Below are 20,582 nucleotides of genomic sequence, written 5' to 3'. Positions count from 1 at the left end.
GTAACTTAACTTAACTGTGCATTTATACAACTGAAAATGGAGTCTCAAACCGGCATGAACCAGAATGAATACAGCAACTGTGAATAGCTCCCGCGGGGTCCTAATGCCCATCCAGTGAGCTGTAGCAAATAAATAAAGTATGAACACAAAACTGCCTCCAATGCAAGTATATCCCTCCTTAAGTAAGGAGACCAAAACTGTACGCAGTATTACACAGTAGTGATAAATTAACTTGCACATTGACCTGTCATACAAACCACTACAAGTATTGGAGGCAAAAAAGCAGCACCTCCTTTTCCCTCAGCACATCATTCCCACTCTTTCCAAATTCCCAACTCTTACACTCTGTTTAGGTTTACTCCTTTTACTGTGCATCAGCAGATACTGTTTACATTTATACACCTTTGAGCCACACCCAAGTTACAAGTGCTGATTCAGCTTCCTGCCCACATTCATTTATGCCTATTCAGGTAAACACATTACACTTACACTGGCAGTTCACTGACACACAGTTTCTGTTAACTGTTGTTAACTGTTGACTAACTTGCAGTTTATTTTACAGTTTTAGACCACTCTGTGAATTTGAATGCTGTACCAGTATATCTGAATGCTGTATGAGTGTGCTTAATGCTGTGTATTTGAATGTTGTGCTACATTTGAGAATCCACTGTGAAGCCACACACACTGACATATGATATGTGATAAAGCCTCTGTGACTGGGAAAGGGAGAGGACAGAATACCATCATTGACTGGGATGGAAGCAGGTTCTGCCATGGAGTCCATAGTCTTGCCTTGAAGCACGTATTTCTGGTCATGCAGGCCAAGTTGAACTGGTGTTGTATCAGGTCACTGCTCGTTCTTCATTACTTTCTGCTAATGCATCAACTTGTTTTCTACAAGCAGTAGTAATTGCCACAGGTAATGATTTTCAATCTGTTCTTCAATTTTTCTTTTACCTCTCTCGACCTCCAATTCTTTCCTGGCAGCAATGAACTGACTGCTAATGCCTGGTTGCTGATAATTGGCAACTGTCTGGCTGTTTGATGGTGGCTGTTTGATGGTTGCTGGCTGTCTGATGGTGGCTGACTGGTTTCTGGTTGCTGGTGATGGTAGGTAGTGGTTTGACTGGCTGTTGATCGGTGGGTTGACAGCAGGCTAATGGGTTGGCCAGCCTTTCTGGTCTGTATGGCTCACATACTTATGAGATAAATCCACTGAGACATCAGGGGAGCATGTTTTGTATGTTTGAATATTAAAGTCCATTTTTAAATATCATGAAGTCATCATCATCATCATCAGCATAGGCAGTCACTCGGGATCGAGGAAGACTTGCTTCCACTCCTGAAGTGAGTTCTTTGGTGGCTGAATATTCCAATACGAGAGCCACAAATTCTGTCACAGGTGGGACAGATAGTCATTGAGGGGAAGTCGTGGGCGGGACTGGTTCACCACACGCTCTTTCCGCTGCCTGCGCTTGATTTCTACACGCTCTCGGCATTGAGACTCGAGGTGCTCAGCGTCCTCTCGGATGCACTTCCTCCACTTAAGGCGGTCTATGGCCAGGGACGCCCAGGTGTCAGTGGGAATGTCGCACTTTATCAGGGAGGCTTTGAAGGTGTCCTTGTAGCGTTTCCGCTGCCCACCTTTGGCTCATTTGCCGTGAAGGAGCTCCGAGTAGAGCACTTGCTTTGGGAGTCTCGTGTCTGGCATGCGGATTATGTGGCCTGCCCAGTGGAGCTGATCGAGTGTGGTCAGTGCTTCAATGCTGGGGATGTTAGCCTGAATGAGGACGCTAATGTTTCTGCATCTGTCCTCCCAGAGGATTTGTAAGATCTTGCGGAGACATCGCTGGTGATACTTCTCCAGCAACTTGAGGTGTCTACTGTACATGGTCCATGTCTCTGAGCCATACAGGAGGGCAGGTATTACTACAGCCCCATAGACCATGAGCTTGGTGGCAGTTTGGAGGGCCTAGTCTTCAAACATTCTTTTCCTCAGTCAGACGAAGGCTGCACTGGCACACTGGAGGCGGTGTTGGATCTCATTGTCAATGCCTGCTCTTGTTGATAGGAGGCTCCCAAGATATGGGAAGTGATTCACGGTGTTCAGGGCCACACCCTGGATCTTGATGTCTGGGGGAGCAGTGCTGTGCGGTGAGGACAGGCTGGTGAAGGACCTTTGTCTTACGGATGTTTAGCATTAGGCCCACGCTTTCGTATGCCTCAGTAAATACGTCGACTATGTCCTGGAGTTCAGCCTCCATATGTGCGCAGACACAGGCGTCGTCCGCTTATTGTAGCTCGACGACAGAGGTTGGGGTGGTCTTGGATCTGGCCTGGAGACGATGAAGGTTGAATAGGTTCCCACTGGTTCTGTAGTTTAGTTCCACTCCAGCGGGGAGCTTGTTGACTGTGAGGTGGAGCATGGCGGCGAGAAAGATTGAGAAGAGGGTTGGAACGATGACGCAGCCCTGTTTGACCCTGATCCGGACATGGATTGTGTCTATGGTGGATCCGTTGGTAAGGATCGCGGCCTGAATATCGTCATGGAGCAGGCGGAGGATGGTGACGAACTTTTGGGGGCATCCGAAAGGAAGGAGGACGCTCCATAGACCCTCACGGTTGGCAGTGTCAAAGGCCTTCATAAGGTCGAAGAAGGCCATGTATAAGGGCTGGCGCTGTTCCCTGCATTTTTCCTGAAGCTATCACGCTGCAAAAATCATGTTCGTTGTACCCCGGAGGGGACAAAATCTGCACTGTCACTCCGGGAGGAGCTCCTCGGCAACGGGAAGAAGAGGACTCTGGAGATCACTTTCCCAGTGGCTGATAGCAGGGAGTTTCCTCTGTGGTTGCTGCAATCAGACCTGTCCCCTTTTTTAAAGATGCTCACGATTACTGCATCTCTGAGATCCCCCGGCATGCTCTCCTCCCTCGCGTAGCATGCTGTGGGATGGAGTCGAAGTAATATATAGATTACAAACTATTTATCTATATATAAGACAAAGTGAACTCAAATGCTGGCAAATGTGTCAAATACAGAGTAAAATGTTAAATTTTCTGGGGGAGTGTCCTCTCAGACACCACCCCCTAGATGGAATTTCTCATCCCACTTCTAAAATTGGCACTGCACTACTGCATTGAATCTCCTGGGCTATGGCTGATCATAGTTTAACTTGTCCACGTGTGGACTCCTCTGGGACTGCAGCTTGTCCATTTGTAAACTCCTCTGCACTGCAGTCTTTCCTCCTATACAGGATGCAGTGTTGCGCATTGTAGTGTGTGGTATTTACAGCCATGCAGTTTTGCAAAGCATTTTGAACACAGCAAGTGTCCAAAATACCGAATGATGGAAATAATCACACCAAGACACCAAGAGATTAGGATAAACCTCATCACACTCAGAACTGGAGAAGGGGCAATGCTTAATTATTTGCATTCTTAATGACTCCAGTGATATATAATATATAACCTGATGACTTATTTATCAGAATTGCCTAAGGGTTTTCCCAGGTTAGTCCCTGAAGTCACATGCACTTTAAATCTGGTTCCCTATTCGTCCTGATGCTCTTATGTTGGGTTTAACGGGGAGCCCAAGGTAAATTATTCACTGGTAAATGAAATAACAATCATTTGTTTAATACTCTGAAAAATGAATAACATTAATTTGTTTGTGGCTCAACAATACAGAGTAAAAATGAGAATAAGTGAATGGCAGCTCTGTGCTGTTACAGCAGGGTATTTGTAATAATTATTTACACTAATTGTTTGGCACTATTGTGTTGACAGTGGGTACTATCAGTAATGGTTCTACAATGGCTCTCAAATGTCTCACATCAGCTCCCTGAAGGTCTTATACTAGCTCTCTTGGGGTTCCACAGCATGGGGTCAATTTTAACCCTCCCACCTGGTGAGAAATGGGCAGTGCGGGGGTAACATAAAATCAATTGCTTTGACTTAGTGGCCCAATCTCACTGCAATTGCACTGGCCTCCATTTTAACTGCTGACTTAATTTAGGTAACTGAGGTACTCACCAGAGTAAGGCAGCTGCCGCATGAAGGCATGCAAATCGGGGTCCGAGGATGTAATTATGACCCAATGCCATTTTAACTCACCCAGCGGCCAACCTGCTGAATAAAACCTCACAGATTGGCTTCAGGCACTAACTGATGACTGGAACATAAGAACATAAGAAATAGGAGCAGGAATAGTTCATACGGCCCCTCGAGCCTGCTCCGCCATTTAATACAATCATGGCTGATCCGATCATGGACTCAGGTCCTCTTCCCTGCCCGTTCCCCATAACCCCTTATTCCCTTATTGTTTAAGAAACTATCTATCTCTGTCTTAAATATATTCAATGACCCAGCCTCCACAGCTCGCTGAGGCAGCGAATTTCATAGATTTACAACCCTCTGAGAGAAAAAATTCCTCCTCATCTCAGGTTTAAATGGGCGGCCCCTTAATCTAATGCCCCCTAGTTTTAGTCTCCCCTATCAGTGGAAACATCCTCTCTGCATCCACCTCGTCAAGCCCCCTCATAATCTTATACATTTCGATAAGATCACCTCTCATTCATCTGAATTCCAATGAGTAGAGGCCCAACCTACTCAACCTTTCCTCCATAAGTCAACCTCCTCATCTCTGGAATCAACCTAGTGAATCTTTTCTGTACTGCCTCCAAAGCAAGTATATCCTTTCATAAATATGGAAACCAAAACTGTACGCAATATTCCAGGTGTGGCCTCACCAATACCAAGCCTTCCCTGCTTTTATACTCCATCCCCTTTGCAATAAAGACCAAGATTCCATTGGCCTTCCTGATCACTTGCTGTACCTGCATAGTAACCTTTTGTGTTTCATGCACCAGGATCCCCAGGTCCTGCTGTACTGCAGCACTTTGCAATTTTTCTCCATTTAAATAATAACTTGCTCTTCGATTTTTTTCTGCCAAAGTGCGTAACCTCACACTTTCCAACATTATACTCTATCTGCCAAATTTTTGCCCACTCACTTAGCCTGTCTATGTCTTTTTGCAGGTTTTTTGTGTCCTCCTCACACATTGCTTTTCCTCCCATCTTTGTATCATCAGCAAACCTGGCTACATTACACTCAGCCCCTTTATCCTAGTCATTAATATAGAGCATTATTTAAAGGGTTACTCAGATGCAGGCGCTCAGATCATAGGGATCTGTTGTGCTATTGTGCTTAGTGGATTTCCAATGGATTTTGCAACTTGGAGATTGCTTGTTTATGTCTTTTTTTGGTCTTACTCACCCTGATAAAGCTCTCACAGCTTATTATAGGTTACACTTTTGCTTCGTTGGAACAGTTGGAGGAAGAGGAGTAGCAGCAGCAGCCTTAACAACCAGGATGAGCAGCAGGTGAGCCTGGCAACTGGGGAGGGGTGCTAGTCATAGAAGACCTTACCACAGAGTCTATTGCTTGAGTCACATTCGTGAATATCACCAAGGAGCACTACATCAAGAGGCTGCGCTTCACCAGGCAGACTATCACTAATCTATGCAGTCTCCTGCAAAAGGACCTGTTGCCAGTTGGCCCAGATGGCCAGAAGCGTCATAGTCACCACCGCCCTTAACGTTTTTGCCTGAAGCTCCTTCTGGGCTGCTACAAGGGACATCACATGGATCTCTCAATCTGAAGTGCACAGCTGCATCAAGCAGGTCACCAATGCCCTATTTTCCAGGGCCAACCAATACATCATCCCGCCATGGATGAGAACAGTCAGAACAAGGGAGCTCTGACATTTGCAGAGGTGGCTCACTTCCTTCGCATTGAGGCCATAATAGACTGTACTCATGGAGCCATAAAGGCACCAGAAGATAAGCCATTAGCTTTTGTGAACAGGAAGGGCTTTCACTCCATTAACGTCCGACTGGTGTGTAATCACCACAGAATGATCATACAAGCCTATGCCAACTGCCACATGACATCATTCTGCAATATTCAGCCATTCACCCCCTCATTTTTCCACCCATCTAGGAATGTCAAAGGATGGCTTCTTGAGGATGCACACCTGGCTGATGACATCTTTCTGCAAACCCCTCCACACCTGAACAGCTCAGGTACAATAACAGCCATGGAACCACCAGAAACATCAGAGGGCACACTGTTGGGCTATTGAAGTGAAGGTTCAGGTGCCTTGATCGGTCAGGGCCTTGGCCCACACAGAATCAACTGCATCATTGTTGCTTGCTGCATGTTGCTCATGATGCAAAAGGTATTGTGGTTGGAGGAGGCCAAGATACAACAATACCTTTTCCATTCCCTTAACTATCTTAAACAACTCTCTAGGATCATGATGCTGGGTGCTCCTCCCCTTGTATTACTCCTCTCCTTTGTATTGTGCACTATTTTCTCCTGTAGAAAGAGAGGCCAAGATTTAGTGAGTGGCTACTGAAAAGGAGAATGCACCTGTGTGGGCCTTCTGCTTGTTACGCATATGATGAGAGGAAGCAGAAGCAAAATTCAAGCAGGATGGGGAGGTGCTGAATGGAAAGCAAGAGGCTGAAGTGTAAAGTAAGGGAGCTATCATCAAAGGATTTCCTTCTTCAGCAATAGCTGTGATGTGAGAACAGAATGTTGTTAATGGCTGCTCTGAAGGCAACAAGCAAGAGGTAAGAGTGTTTGGACTGAGAATGAGAGGTGTTTATGGTGTGCCCATGTGTTGGGTGGTGAAGGGTGTGATGCAGGGCAGGGAATTGTTCAGAGTGCTGGAGGTTGGGTGTGGGGGATGGGGGGAGCACTGTTGCCAGGTGTTATTGAGAGAGATAGAGAAATGACGAGCTCCTCACCCCCGCTCCTCAAAAAAAATAAACTAGATTAGTCAGACATGGCCTACCCTTCACAAATCCATGCTGAAATTCGTGATCAGTTCACACTTGTTGACATTTTTTAACATATATCAAATCTACTAAGTTCCTGCTGTTGAATTATTTTTAAGTTCCCTCATACTTTGCCCTCTTCCTTCTCTGTGAAATGCATACAGTACTCATTAACAAGCTGTCACTCATGCCAGGCTGATGACAAGTTGAATGATTGGCTCATAAGAAATATACATTACTTGCTTGAAACATGAGTCATGATACCATTATGCAACCCCTAAACTATCAGCAAAGAGGGTATACTAAATTACAATCCAAAGGTAGGTATGGCATTGAATAGGCGCCAATGGGTGCACTGGAAATTGGGTAGCAGTGGCGACCTTGAAAGACAGCCTACATCTCTTAAAGGGGAGGTGGCTGTATCATAGCTCAGGGTCATTGCTGGGAAGTGAAGATGATGTTCTACAAAGGTGCCTCGACTTTCTGACACTGCTCTGGACACTGCATCATGGTAAAGGTGATGAGGAGGAGGGAACTGCACTTTCCAGAAGATGGGAAAAGAATGCCAAGGTTAATAGCCTGGAACGAGTGATCATAGGTGGCAGAGCAGGTTAATCAGGAGTGTTGTAACTGGTGAGTCTGGAGTCTGGGATATTCTCTGCAGGGTGTTTGGTGATGATAACATCCTTTTCTTTTCTCACGGAACTCTCCCTCACATATTCTGCATGAAAAAGTGATGCTAATTTGAGCTGCCACTCATGTGTTTCTGCTCACCCGTGCCACTAACTGCTAACCCATGTCCCTCTCTTCCCTTTTCAGGTCCATAATAAGGAAGTCCGGGTTTCCCCACATGCTGTGGAGTTTTAACTTTGCCTGGTTCCCCACCCGGATGTCAGGCTTGGCTTCCAGTCGGACAGAGAGGACTACGGAGCAGGCTCCAGGAGCAAGTAAGTCCGATCCCCGACCCCGGAGTATGGGGGGGGCGGCATCTGATGGGGGTGGGGGAAGCTCGAGAGGCCAGGGGGAAGCTTTCCTGGTGCAGCTGGCCCACAAGCAGTGCTTCTCCCAGAAGCTATCCTAGCCTCCCTTCAGCTGTCGGGTTTTCTGAGGCCTGGGAAACCCAGCCGGTCACTGTTAAACCTGCAAAGCAATTTAAAATATTTAAATTGCCATCCCGCCACCTAGGAGTGGGTTGGATTCCTGCCCCTTGTCCTGCCTCCGTTAAACCCAGAAGTGGGTGGGTTGAAGGTGGGTTGGGGTCGAGTCTGAGATTTAAAACATTTTAACATCTCACCCTACCACAACCTACGCGTTTTTGGGTGTTACAATTCACCCCATTGTCACTTGACCTCACCCTTGCAAACACCAAGAGATCGATTTTACTTATTCCTGTCAGGCAGGCAACAACTCTGGTTATTTGTGAGTTGCTCTTCTGCACTGTGCAGATTCCTCACTGTTGTCTATAACCTGAAAACGTACAAATTTGTCAGTGTTCTAACAGAAATCGCACACGCCACAGCTGAATGGTCCACAGTGTGCTAGTTATACTCATTAAGTAGCTGTTCAGCTAATTGAGCAGCATTTTTCTGGGTGCTTTTGGATTGACCAATCAGCTGTGCATTACTTGTAGCATAGCCTGACTTCCAGAAAGAGCACTGACTAAAGTTGTATGTTCCTGTGAGTGTAAGAAAATGTTTTTTAAAAATAAATTCCAATTTAATACACTATCTGTGTGCTAAGAGGAATTTCATCCCCTCTGAGAGTTCTGCACTCATGTCCCACATTGGTTCTCTGATGGCTTCACAACAGCGGTCTGAAGATCCCATGTTACATAGAATTACATAGGATATACGGCACAGAAACATGCCATGTGGCCCAACCAGTCTATGCCAGTGTTTATGCTGCACTCGAGCCTCCTCCCATCCTTCCTTATCTCACAATATCAGCATAACCTTCTATTCCCTTCTCTCTCATATGCTTATCTAGTTTCCCCTTAAATGCATTTGTAATATTCGCCTCAACTACTCCCTGTGGTAGTGAATTTCACATTCTCACCACTCTCTGGGGAAAGAAGTTTCTTCTGAATTCGCTATTTGATTTCTTGCTGACCATCTTATTTTGAGGGCCTCTATTTTTGCCCTTCTCCACAATTGGAAACATTCCTGCTGTATAAGAACATAGGAAAAAGGAGCAGGAGGAGGTCATATGGCCCCTTGAGCCTGCTCCACCATTCAATAAGATCATGGCTGATCACTGATCTCAGCTCCACTTTCCCGCCCAATCGCCAATTCCCTTGATTCCCCTAGACCCTCAAAATTTATTTATCTCAGCCTTGAATATATTCCAAGACTCAGTATCCACAGCCCTCTGGGGCAGATAATTCCAAAGATTCACAACCCTCTATTCTATCAAAACATTTCATAATTTTAAAGACCTTTATTAGGTCACCTCTCAGCCTTCTCTTTTCAAGAGAAAAGAGCCCCATCCTGTTCATCAATTCCTGATAGGAATAACTCGCAGTTCTGGCACCATCCTTGTAAATCTTTTTCGCATACGTTGGTACTATGATAGTCCCATGCTACCGATATGAAGGGCCCAGACTGGGGGCATTTAGAGTACTTTCCTTGCTTATCACTCCTAGTGCGGTGACTTGATTTTAAGTTACTGAAAGTGTTTTCTCTGAGAGGTGGTGTTAGTGTACAGTGCACTCCTCCATGTCAGGTGGGCTGATGAAAGCGGTTCAGGGCACAGAGCAATCACTACAAGTTGTGGCTGTAGATGTGCTATGGATTATCACTTGCTCCTGTTCAAACTTGTTTTTGGATGAGGGCTTCCCCTGCGGGGTTTGGCTGTCCTCCACAGCTCATTAACCCAGGACCTGTGCTAAATCACAGCGAGTCTGCGCGTGACAGAGCGAAGCATCCTTCCCAGTCATACCATGATGTATGGATCCAAGGAGGTTAATAGTAAAGTATTGACAGAAAGTGCTACTTAAGTCCACATTCACTGCTTAGTGTAATCAGACCCCCCCTAAAGGCAAGTGGGCTAGGCGCAGGAAAGCATAGGGCAATCTCCCCACTATTCACAGATCACCCCTTACACCCACCTCATTTAAAGCCATGACTTAGACTTTCAAACTGTTTGGATATCTTTTTAATAACTTGGACCCGGATACATAGAACTTCAAAATTAAAATAAATCAGATGTTCATTTTCACAAAAGAGGCAATGTTTAAATATTAATTATGCATTAATTATTGTCAGACAAAGAATAAACACTTGTTAAAAATTCATGAACAGCCTATAGTGAGCATCAATTAAAGCCTCAAATCAGAAATTAACAGGAAGTTAACAACTATTAGCATACACTTAGAAAAGGTCAAGGGCTGATTGGAGAACAGCACTGCACACACAGGGTTATGGCTGGTTAATCGGAGGGTGTTATGAGTTGGCAGCTGAATGGACAGCAAAAGAGTTGTTACGCTTGTCAAGAGATGGGAGGAAGGTTTTTTTTTATAGTACTGTTTAAAAAACTGTTTTCACGTTCTCTGTCAAAACTGCAGCATACATCTCAAAATGAACAATCAATCCTTAGGTTGTGTAGGTGAGGCAGGAACTGTACCTACAAGATTCATGTACCCCTTGTAATGGAGACACCCACCTCATACAACTATTATAGGGAACACAGGTCTTACAGGGGGCACACCTCTTACATGGGACAAAACTCATACATGGAACACACATCTAATACAAAGGCCAAATACCTCTCATACAGGAAACACATCTCTCATAAATGGTGCACATATCTCTCATACGAGGTTAGTGTTTCTCACACAAGTCATAAAACTCCTATGGGATCCAGTCCTTTCTTAAACAGAGCACACAAAGTTCTTATTCATGAAACACACAGCTTGTACATGAGAACACATCTTTCATACAAGATTCATACTTTTCATACAGCATAAACATACTCTTCAACTAAAGACACCTAGCTCATTCAAAAGATATGCATGTTACTTTAAAGGGGACATGCATCTCTCTTACAGGAGACACACACATCATACAGGAGGCAACATCTCTGGTACAGGAGACAACATCTCTCGTACAGGAGACAACATCTCCTATACAGGAGACAACACCTCTTGTACAGAAGATTTTGTTACTTATTAATTGCTATATATTATACATATATCTATCTAATAGTAACTGTACCAGATAATCTCCATTAATGAATATAAATTTTCGATTGGATGCAGCTCCAATGGCTCAGTGGGTAATAACACTACATAGTATGGTATTGAGCCAGTTATACCAGGAAGGACCCAACCTCAATCCTGCTCAGCACGGTGGTACCTTCAACTGAGGATGCAGCAAGCATACTACAGTGGGCCTTAGTGGTCCTCCAATCTGCAATATTTCCCTATTAAATAAGCCATCAGTCATTTCAGCATAAAATATATTCTTTAAATGTCATTATTTTTTAATAACTTCTTTGGTTGTACTTCTGATAATGTTCGATTACTTCCTCCATAGCAATAGTAGGAGAAAATGACTCAGCAGGTCAGGTAGCATATGTGCAGAGATGAACAGAGAGGGGAATTCGAACCCCCAAAAACTGGTGGTTAGGGGTCAGGTGGGAGGTTGAACTGCTAAAAATCTGAATCCCGACTCCAACCCACCTCCAACCCAGCCACTTCCGGTTTTAGTGAAGGTGGGATGGAGGAGGGCGGGAAGGAAAGCCAACCTGGTGCCAGGAGTCAGGTGGCCTATTTAAATATTATAACGAGGCTGGCGTGCCTCAGATTTAAACAGCGTTTCAAATTTAACTGTGGCTGGTCGGATTTCTCAAGCCTCGGAGAACCCACCAGCTAAAGTAAGGCGAGGACTACTGGATCCAGAAGGTAAATGTCTTTACACTTACCTCCTGGATGCAGCGTCCATGCCACACCCACACCCCATAATCGGAGATCCCCCTGAGGCCTCTGATCCCCTCTACGAGGCCTCTGATCGCCTTCCCCGAATCCCTCCTCCGCAATGATTCTGCGGCCCCAATATCCCTCCCAATGCTGCCTCCCAACCAACCCACCCTGCCCCCCCCACACACCCCGGCCCCCAATGATGCTGCCCCCCCCCCACCGGTCCTGATACTGCGGCCCCCATCCCCTGGCCCTCGGTGATGCTGCCCTCCCCGGCCCCCGATAGTGCTGACCCCCTCCCCCGGTCCCCGATACTGCTGACCCCTCCCCGGCCCCCGATACTGCTGCCCCCCCCCCGGTCCCCGATACTGTGGCCCCCCCCCACCGGTCCTGATACTGCGGCCCCCATCCCCTGGCCCTCGGTGATGCTGCCCCCCCCCGGCCCCCGATAGTGCTGACCCCCTCCCCCGGTCCCCGATACTGCTGACACCCCCGGCCCCCGATACTGCTGCCCCCCCCCCCCGGTCCCCGATACTGTGGCCCCCCACTCCCCTGGCCCTCGATGATACTGCCTCCCCGCCTGGCCCCCGATACTGCTGCCCCAACCCCTGGTCCCCGATACTGCTGCCCCCACCACCCTGGCCCTCGATGATGCTGCCCCCCCCGCCCCGGCCCCCGATGATGCTGCCCCCACCCCCATGGTCTCCAATACTGCTGCCCCCACCCCCCTGGCCCTCGATGATGCTGCCCCCGCCCCCGGCCCCTGATGATGCTGCACCAACGGCCCCGATGCTGCTACCACTGACCGTCCTTCACTCCTCACTCCGATCCCTCCCTCACTCCTCTCCGCGGCCTAGTGCCGCAGGCTTACCCACCCGCAGCCACCCAGCCTCTCAATCTGGCTGGCTGCAGTTGCAAAACAGAGGTTTGAAATGCAAATCAGGCCCTGCCGTTAAATTTGGCAGGGCCTGCAGGAAACCTGCTTCCCTATTAAAATTCTGGCCAATTTATCTGGCTGATGACCGTTCACCAGAACCAGAAGAAGTTAGAGATTGAACAATTTTTAAGTAAGTGCAGAGCCAGAGGGACGAAAGAACAAGAGGGAACGTCTGTGATAGGGTGGTGATTAAAAGCAAAAGGGATGATGGTGTAAGGCAAAAAGGGATGGTAATTGGACAAGTAAAGAAACAAAAGATGGGTCCAGAGGAGGGTAAATGTTTACAGCAGAACCATTACAGAACCTGCTGTCCGAGAAAATGGTTATGATCTGAAATTGTTGAACTCGGTGTTGAGTCCCGAAGGCTGTAAAGTGCCTCATTGAAAGTTTGCTTTGAGCTTCATTGGATCAGTGTAGGAGGTTGAGGACAGAGAGGATGGAATGGGAGTGTGATGGATTGATATTTCAGCCAGATTTAAATGCTGCACATGTGTCTGCGTGTTTCTACTGAACACCTCACATCGAGTGAGGTGAATAAAAGGAAAATATTTACCCTAATATTTTTTTGGATGGAAAGACAGACCGACCAAAAAATAGTCAAAGCAAACAATGTAATTTGGCAAAAAAAAATACCAAAAGCCCGTAACTTCTACTTCTGCTACGTGGACCCTGCTGAAGTTTGCTGTGCACATGGAGGAAATGTTTGTGTTTTGTGCATCTATTTTCAATGATGACAGTTTCCCAGCTCTCCAGGGTTTTCTCTTAATAAATATCAGCTGCTTCTGCTGCTGGGATGACTTTGATCCTCTGTCATACCTCAGAGACCAGAAATCTTAGCAAAGCAGAACTAACAAAATAGTGTTAGAGTATGTGGGCTGGTACAGACCTTGGGGCATACACACACAAAGAGCCATGTAAGTTTCACTTCTCTTCACAAAAAGACAAAGGTTTCACTTTGGAACTCCACCTCGACCTTACAAGAGTTTGCACTTAATATCCTCATGGTGAATTGGGTCACATATTTATACATGTCTGCATTCGCTATACTCAGTCACCCTTGTACAAGCCTGCGCAATGTGCTCAGAGTAATCCTTGCATGAGTCTGCACTTACAACCCACACTCGTACAAGCCTTCACTCACTATTCACGTGGTAAGCTCAGTACTCACTCATATAACCATGCACTCACTATCCACCAAATTCAGTTTTATATTATTATGAGCTACCATTTAGTATCCAGTCGGACACTTACATGAGCATGCACTCACTATCCAGGTCAATCATATTCACACAAGTCTGCACTCACTATCCATAAGACAAGCTCAGTCTTACACTTATACTAGCCTGAACTCACTATCCACAGAGGAGTTGGATAACACGAGCTACAGAAAATGTCCTGTTTCCAGGCTAGTTTGGGATCCAGCCTATTACGAGAGGCCAGTATGCCCATTGATACGAGGCACCCCAGCCTACATTTGGGCATGTGGGGCCCACCGGGGAAGGCAGCGGGGTTGATTACAGGACAAGTCCATTGGCTGGAACCCCGAAGGCGTGAAGATTTTTTTTAATGTAAGTTTCTTGATCAGTCCCTTTACACTAGAAGCTGAAAGAAATATGGCTTGGGTCTGAGGGGGGCACCTAGAAAACCACTCCTCCAAATATCAGGCAGGCACCAGATTATCCAGCTGCATGGGGTGAGTAGGCACCAGAGGTGCACCTGCAATGGGGTGGTGGCCTCTTGCCCCATGCAAATTAGGTACCCACCCACTGACCCCCACAAACTTCGGCAGGGTCAACACTAGACACACTGGCAGTCATAACATCTGGGATCACAGCCCGTGAATATTCAGGTCCTAACTCTCACTTTCAGCATCCTAACTCTGGAAGATGGGTATTCCCTTGGGAATTCCTCTTACCCTCAGGGAGTCTGAGGATGAGGATATGTTCAATAGGAATGTACATTTAAATTAATCAATGAAAAATCAGACTGGGTCCCTTGCAGGCAATGATGCTTCCAGTCTGATCTTCTCTACACATTGTGCCCAGGCACAGAATTAGGAAAATCTAACCCAATATCTGTCTCCGTATACAGCTGCTTACCTTTTAGTGCACAGATCCTTTTAAATTGAATTGATGGTCAGATTTTGTGCATCCCTATCTATCCCTGGACTAGATCACAACTACAAATAACTAATCAAAGGAGCTGACTTCCCAAATTAGTGGGCAGCCAACTCATTGCGCTATTGTAACTTTCAACTGCAATTCAGCAGAAAAGCAGAAACTTATACTTAACCTGGGTCGCCCTGAAGCCCCTTCTAGAGAAACCAAGATTTACAAATAAAAATCAGTACGCTTCCGCAGGTCGCCAGGACAGTATTCCTTTCGCTGGCTTGTACAGACATTCACCGTAAATGAAGGAAATCGCACTTTTGTTGTTGCCGGTGCGAAGGAATCGGCCCCACGATGGAGATGGGATGGTTACCATTGCGTCATGAGTTACAGAATGTTGCAGAACTGTTTCTACATGAAGCAATCCTGTAACATAAAGGGAGGCAAATATATCAGATAGATATTGAACTGTTTTTAAGATGTGTAGTAGAAGATGGGGGATATAATGGCAAAGGAGGTTAGGAACGAGGGAAGTAGAGGATACAGAGAAAAAAGCCTTGAGCAAAAAGGGTACTACCCTTCACCATTCCCTCTGTTGAAGTGTAATCTCCATAATCCCCAATATTACCATTCAAAAGGACAGTCCCTACTGACTATACATGGACAATAAGCAGGTTAATAATAATCGTCGTAAACTGTGAAGCCTCCTCTTACATACTGAGCTAACGCTGTCAGAACTACCAATCCTCAAGTCCCAGGAGTGTTGTGTAGACCTCCATTCAGTTTTGGTTGTATAATGTGCCCTTTTTATTCCTGACGTCTGTCATTATTTTCTTTACAGATTTTCTGTGCACCTCAACTTGTCATTTCCCTGTTGTTTCAGTCTATCTTTATATGGGTATGGGGAAGAGTTATGGTGGGGGGGGGGGGGGGGCGGGGGGAGGTCAGGAAGAGAAGGTCTGAAGCATAAGAGGGAGGCTTCTGAATTATTCTGCTTCTCATTCAATGATTATCACAGCAGTGTTTAAAGACTCAAAGAACTTGGAGAGGATCAAGATTTAGAAATAGAAAATCAATGACATGTAGCTCCCATAATTGAAGATGATTCCGGGCATTAGGCATTTTAAATTATGAAGAAAGGTTAACCAAGTTTTCTTTAAAAAAGAAGAGCTTTTTGAGATGACTTAATTTAAGCTTTTAAAATTATGAAGGAGATTGTCAGAGTATCATGAGATCTAAGCAAACCTTTTTTTACATAAGTAATAATAGACCTGTTGAATGGTTACCAGGAAAAACGATTTCTTGGGAATATAAATGGTTTCAACAGTCAAGGAACACCTTCAGACATTCGTTCTTCTTACAACCATCAGGCTTTTAAATCAAAGCTTCACGCCTTGATTTACCACATCTTTCCTTTCTTCTCTTTTCAACCTTGATGGTATCTTGTCATCATCTTCACCTAGATTTCTCAACTTAAAAAAATATAGAATGTATCCCTAGAGAGGGATAAGCTCAGTTGGTAAAGTTCACTTAGAAAAAAAATGGGCTTGTTGGATGTAATGGGGCCTAACTTCCATGGGCATAAAACGGGCGCAACAATGACAAATCTAGCAGTGGCTAGATTTGCACGTGTGCCTGGCCTGCTGCTAAATTCGGCAGGGTCCCTTTTTTTAGGCGGACATGGTGGCCACCTGAAATGAGGCTCCAGCGCCCATTTTACAAAATTAATTTAAACTGGTCGGACCTTGCACAACAACTACTTTTTCGGGATGTGGCTTAATCAAGAGTCCTTAAAGGAACCACTGGAGGCCATGGGAGAGCCTGCTATTATTTTTTTTAATGACTCTGTAGCCAGGATGAGCAGGAGTGCACTTCCTGCCTCCATATTCAGATTGCAGCTGCTGCTGCCCCGATTGCCCGCCCACCCTCCTCCACCCCATCCCGCAAATGCCTTCCACAGTGGGCCTCAGGCAACATTCAAGCTGTCCAAAATTGGTCAGGTCCTGATCACAAATAACGTGATCACAAATAGTTCGCCACAATTATTATGGTGGCAAATGAACTTGAGGCGATATGAGAAACCATTTTTTTATGCAGCAAGTTGTTATGATTTGGAATGCACTGTCTTAATGGCTGGTGGAATCAAATTCAATAGTAACTTTCAAAAGGGAATTGGATCCATACTTGATGGGGAAAATCTGTAGGGCCATGGGGAAAGAGCAGGAGAGTGGGATTAATTGAATAGCTCATTCAAAAAGTCTGCACAGGCATGATGGACTGAATGGCCACCTTCTGTGCTATATCATTCTATGACTCTATGACTTTATGAGGACCGATGACCAATTTAGGATGGTTTTTGGGCTTCTCCATTCTGGCATGTCTTGGTTGCACTCCACACAGATTGTGCTTGGATTCAGGTGCTAATGATTTAAGTCCCAATAGCTTTTAGGTTCTTAACAATTTTGTTGCTTTTATGCTGTTACGGATAGGCAGTGATGTAAACCTTCTGACCTTACAGATTTGGAAGCACGTCCATCTATTTGGCTGTGAGCTTTATGGCTTCAGAGGAAAGCCTCCAACTGACAAAGATTTTGCGTTCAATCACAATGCACTGCAGAATTGTAGTAATTGAATCCCCACACAGTAAGCTCCTGATTGGAGCTTCCTGGAGGCAGAAGCAAGCAAGTCTGATGAACTTCCTTTTAGAAAGGAAGAATAAAACAGCACAAGGGTGAACAAATGCTCTGTGACACACCTCCACCACATTGGCTGCGACATGGGTGAAGGAAACCCATCAGCCTCATCGCAAGTACATTCAGGTAACAGAACGCATCAATGTTGAACATCTAAAAAAGGGTAGATAAGTATTTACAGACTGGGGGCATGCTGTGAAAAGGAATAAACTGCATATCATGCAGAATCTCACCACTGCACCAGAAATTAGGCCAGGGATATTATAACTCCTAGGCCTCGTTTAAATCTCTTCAGCCGACTTGCCACCCATTCAGGATAGGAAGTCGGCAGGAAGCTGCGGAAATTCGCACCACCCGCCGACAGGAGGTAAGTGGCAGGATCAGCACCAGGTTGTTCTTCAGGGGTCCCGTGACCGTGGGGAGTGGGGAGAGGGCTGAGCTGACACCACGACAGGGGAGGCCTAAGGAGTCTTACTGCTCCTGGCCCGACAAGGAACGTAAAAGGAAATTTCAAAACATATCCTTTTTGGCCTCTACTGGCCCCAATCCATTTCCCCTTTGGGCTGACCTGGCGAGAAACTCACCATGGGATCCCGCTCGGACTGCTAAGTTAAATTTGCCATGAAGTTATAATTGCCTGCAAAGTTTCAATCATGTTTCTGTGATAGAAATATCCCTCTCCCAAGAGCTGAAGTGAGCCCACCCAACTCTTTGAGACCTCTAGGAGGCAAAATTAGGTAGCGCCACATTTGGGGTGTTAAGTTTTATCTGTTTGAACATTAGCGCCCGGTAAGATGGGCTGAAAAATTGTGGAAAATTGGGCACTTTCACCTCAGAAATGAAGAGAGGCACTAACGGCCTCAGTGGGGCATTGCAGGGCGCTATTACCAGAACTGCTTCCAATTTCAGCTGACTTTCATTCAGCGATAATTAGCCTGCTGCTCATAGCAACATAGGAACATAGGACATAGGAGCAGGAGTAGGCCATTCGGCCCCTCGAACCTGCACCGCCATTCTATAAGATCATGGTTGATCTGATCATGGACTCAGCTCCACTTCCCTGCCCACTCCCCATAACCCTTCACTCCCTTATCACTCAAGCATCTGTCTATCTCCACCTTAAATATATTCAATGACCCAGCCTCCACAGCTCGCTGGGGCAGAGAATTCCACAGATTTACAACCCTCCGAGAGAAGAAATTCCTCCTCATCTCAGTTCTAAATGGTCGACCCCTTATTCTGAAACTATGCCCCCTAGTTCTAGATTCCCCTATGAGTGGAAACATCCTCTCTGCATCTACCTTGTCGCGCTCCATCAATATCTTATATGTTTCAATAAGATCCACCCTCATATTTCTAAACTCCAATGAGTATAGGCCAACCTTCTCAACCTTTCTTCATAATTCAACCCCATCATCTCAGGAATCAACCTAGTGAACTTTCTATGAACTGCCTCCAATGCAAGTATATCCCTCCTTAAATAAGGAGACCAAAACTATACGAGGTACTCCAGGTGTGGCCTCACCAATACCCTGTACAGTTGTAGCAGGACTTCTCTGCTTTTATGCTCTATCCCCCTTGCAATAAAGGCCAAAATTCCATTTGCCTTCCTGATTACTTACTGTACCTGCATGCTAACTTTTTGCGTTTCATGCACAAGGACCCCCAGGTCCCTCTGTACTGCAGCATTTTGAGATTTCTCTCCATTTAAATAATAATTTGCTTTTTTATTTTTCCTGCCAAAGTGGATAACCTCATACTTTCCCACATTATACTCCATCTGCCAAATGTTTGCCCACTCACTTAGCCTGTCTATATCACTTTGCAGATTATTTTTATCCTCCTCACAACTTTCTTTTCCACCCATCTTTGTATCATCAACAAACTTGGCTACATTGCACTCGGTCCCTTCATCCAAGTCATTAATATAGATTGTAAATAGTTGAGGACCCAGCACTGATCCCTGTGGCACCCCACTAGTTACCGTTTGCCGACCGGAAAATGACCCATGTCCTTGCTAAAATGCAGCCTTCACACACACTGCTCCTCAGTGAACCTAATGTCAGAGAACTGCTGCTGGCATACATTAGGAGAGTAATGCCTCCTGTTGCCAGTCCTGTGGCACCATTTTCCTCTGGCCACATGTTGATGAGGTTCACACTGTGCTGCTGCCTGTCTTTGTCTGTGTCTCTCACTTTGCCTCTTCCATTGCTTTACTCTGTGGCCTGCTCCCTGTGGTCTACTCCATGGGCCTGCTCCCTGTGGCCTACTCAATGGGCCACTCCATGGGCCTCTCCATGGGCCACTCCATGGGCCTCTCCATGGGCTTCTCCATGTTGCTACTCCATGGGTCTCTCCATGTGCCTCTCCATGGGCCTCTCCATGGGCTACTCCATGGGCCTCTCCATGGGCCTCTCCATGGGCTACTCCATGGGCCTCTCCATGGGCCTCTCCATGGGCATCTCCCTGTGATGCTTCCTCTCTTTGTCTTTGCTTTTCTCTCTCCCTTTCTCTATACCTTTCTCTCTGTAATTGGCGCCACCTTTGTCTTCATCTAAGCATCCTCTGATGGTGATGTCGAAGCAGGTGGTTGAGTGCCAGCACAGCCCCCATGAAGCGAGAGAAATGGTTGAACTTCAAAACTACCATGAGTTATACAAGGGAAAAGTTAGGAGGCAGAAGACTCTTTGAGCTAAAAATCACTGCTCACGGTCCAATGGCCACTCTGCCAACTGTTGGAAAGCAGAAAAAAGCAATGGCAGAAAATAGTTTCCAAGATGGCGCCTTCAAATAGTGCTGCTCCATCCAGTTCCCGACTGCAACTCAACAGCTGAAGCTGTCGTTGTCATCGGCAGGCTCTAAGGTAGGTTGCGCGGGGCAATTTAACTTCCGGGGCAATAAGGGAGCGATGCACATGGCGATGACATCACCATCACTGTGTGCAGCCCATCAGGGCGCTCCTGGCAGGATTGGGCTCTACCTCACAGCATCTCCGCAAAACTCCCACCCAATTCCGCAGGACAGCATTTTATGCACCGCACTCGGGCGAAAATCATTTTGCGCCCGGTTAGTGCCTCCCGAGGTGC

The sequence above is a fragment of the Pristiophorus japonicus genome, chromosome 6 (genome assembly GCF_044704955.1).
Source record: "Pristiophorus japonicus isolate sPriJap1 chromosome 6, sPriJap1.hap1, whole genome shotgun sequence".
Classification (NCBI taxonomy): Eukaryota; Metazoa; Chordata; class Chondrichthyes; family Pristiophoridae; genus Pristiophorus; species Pristiophorus japonicus.
Note: the sequence above shows the minus strand (reverse complement) of the source record.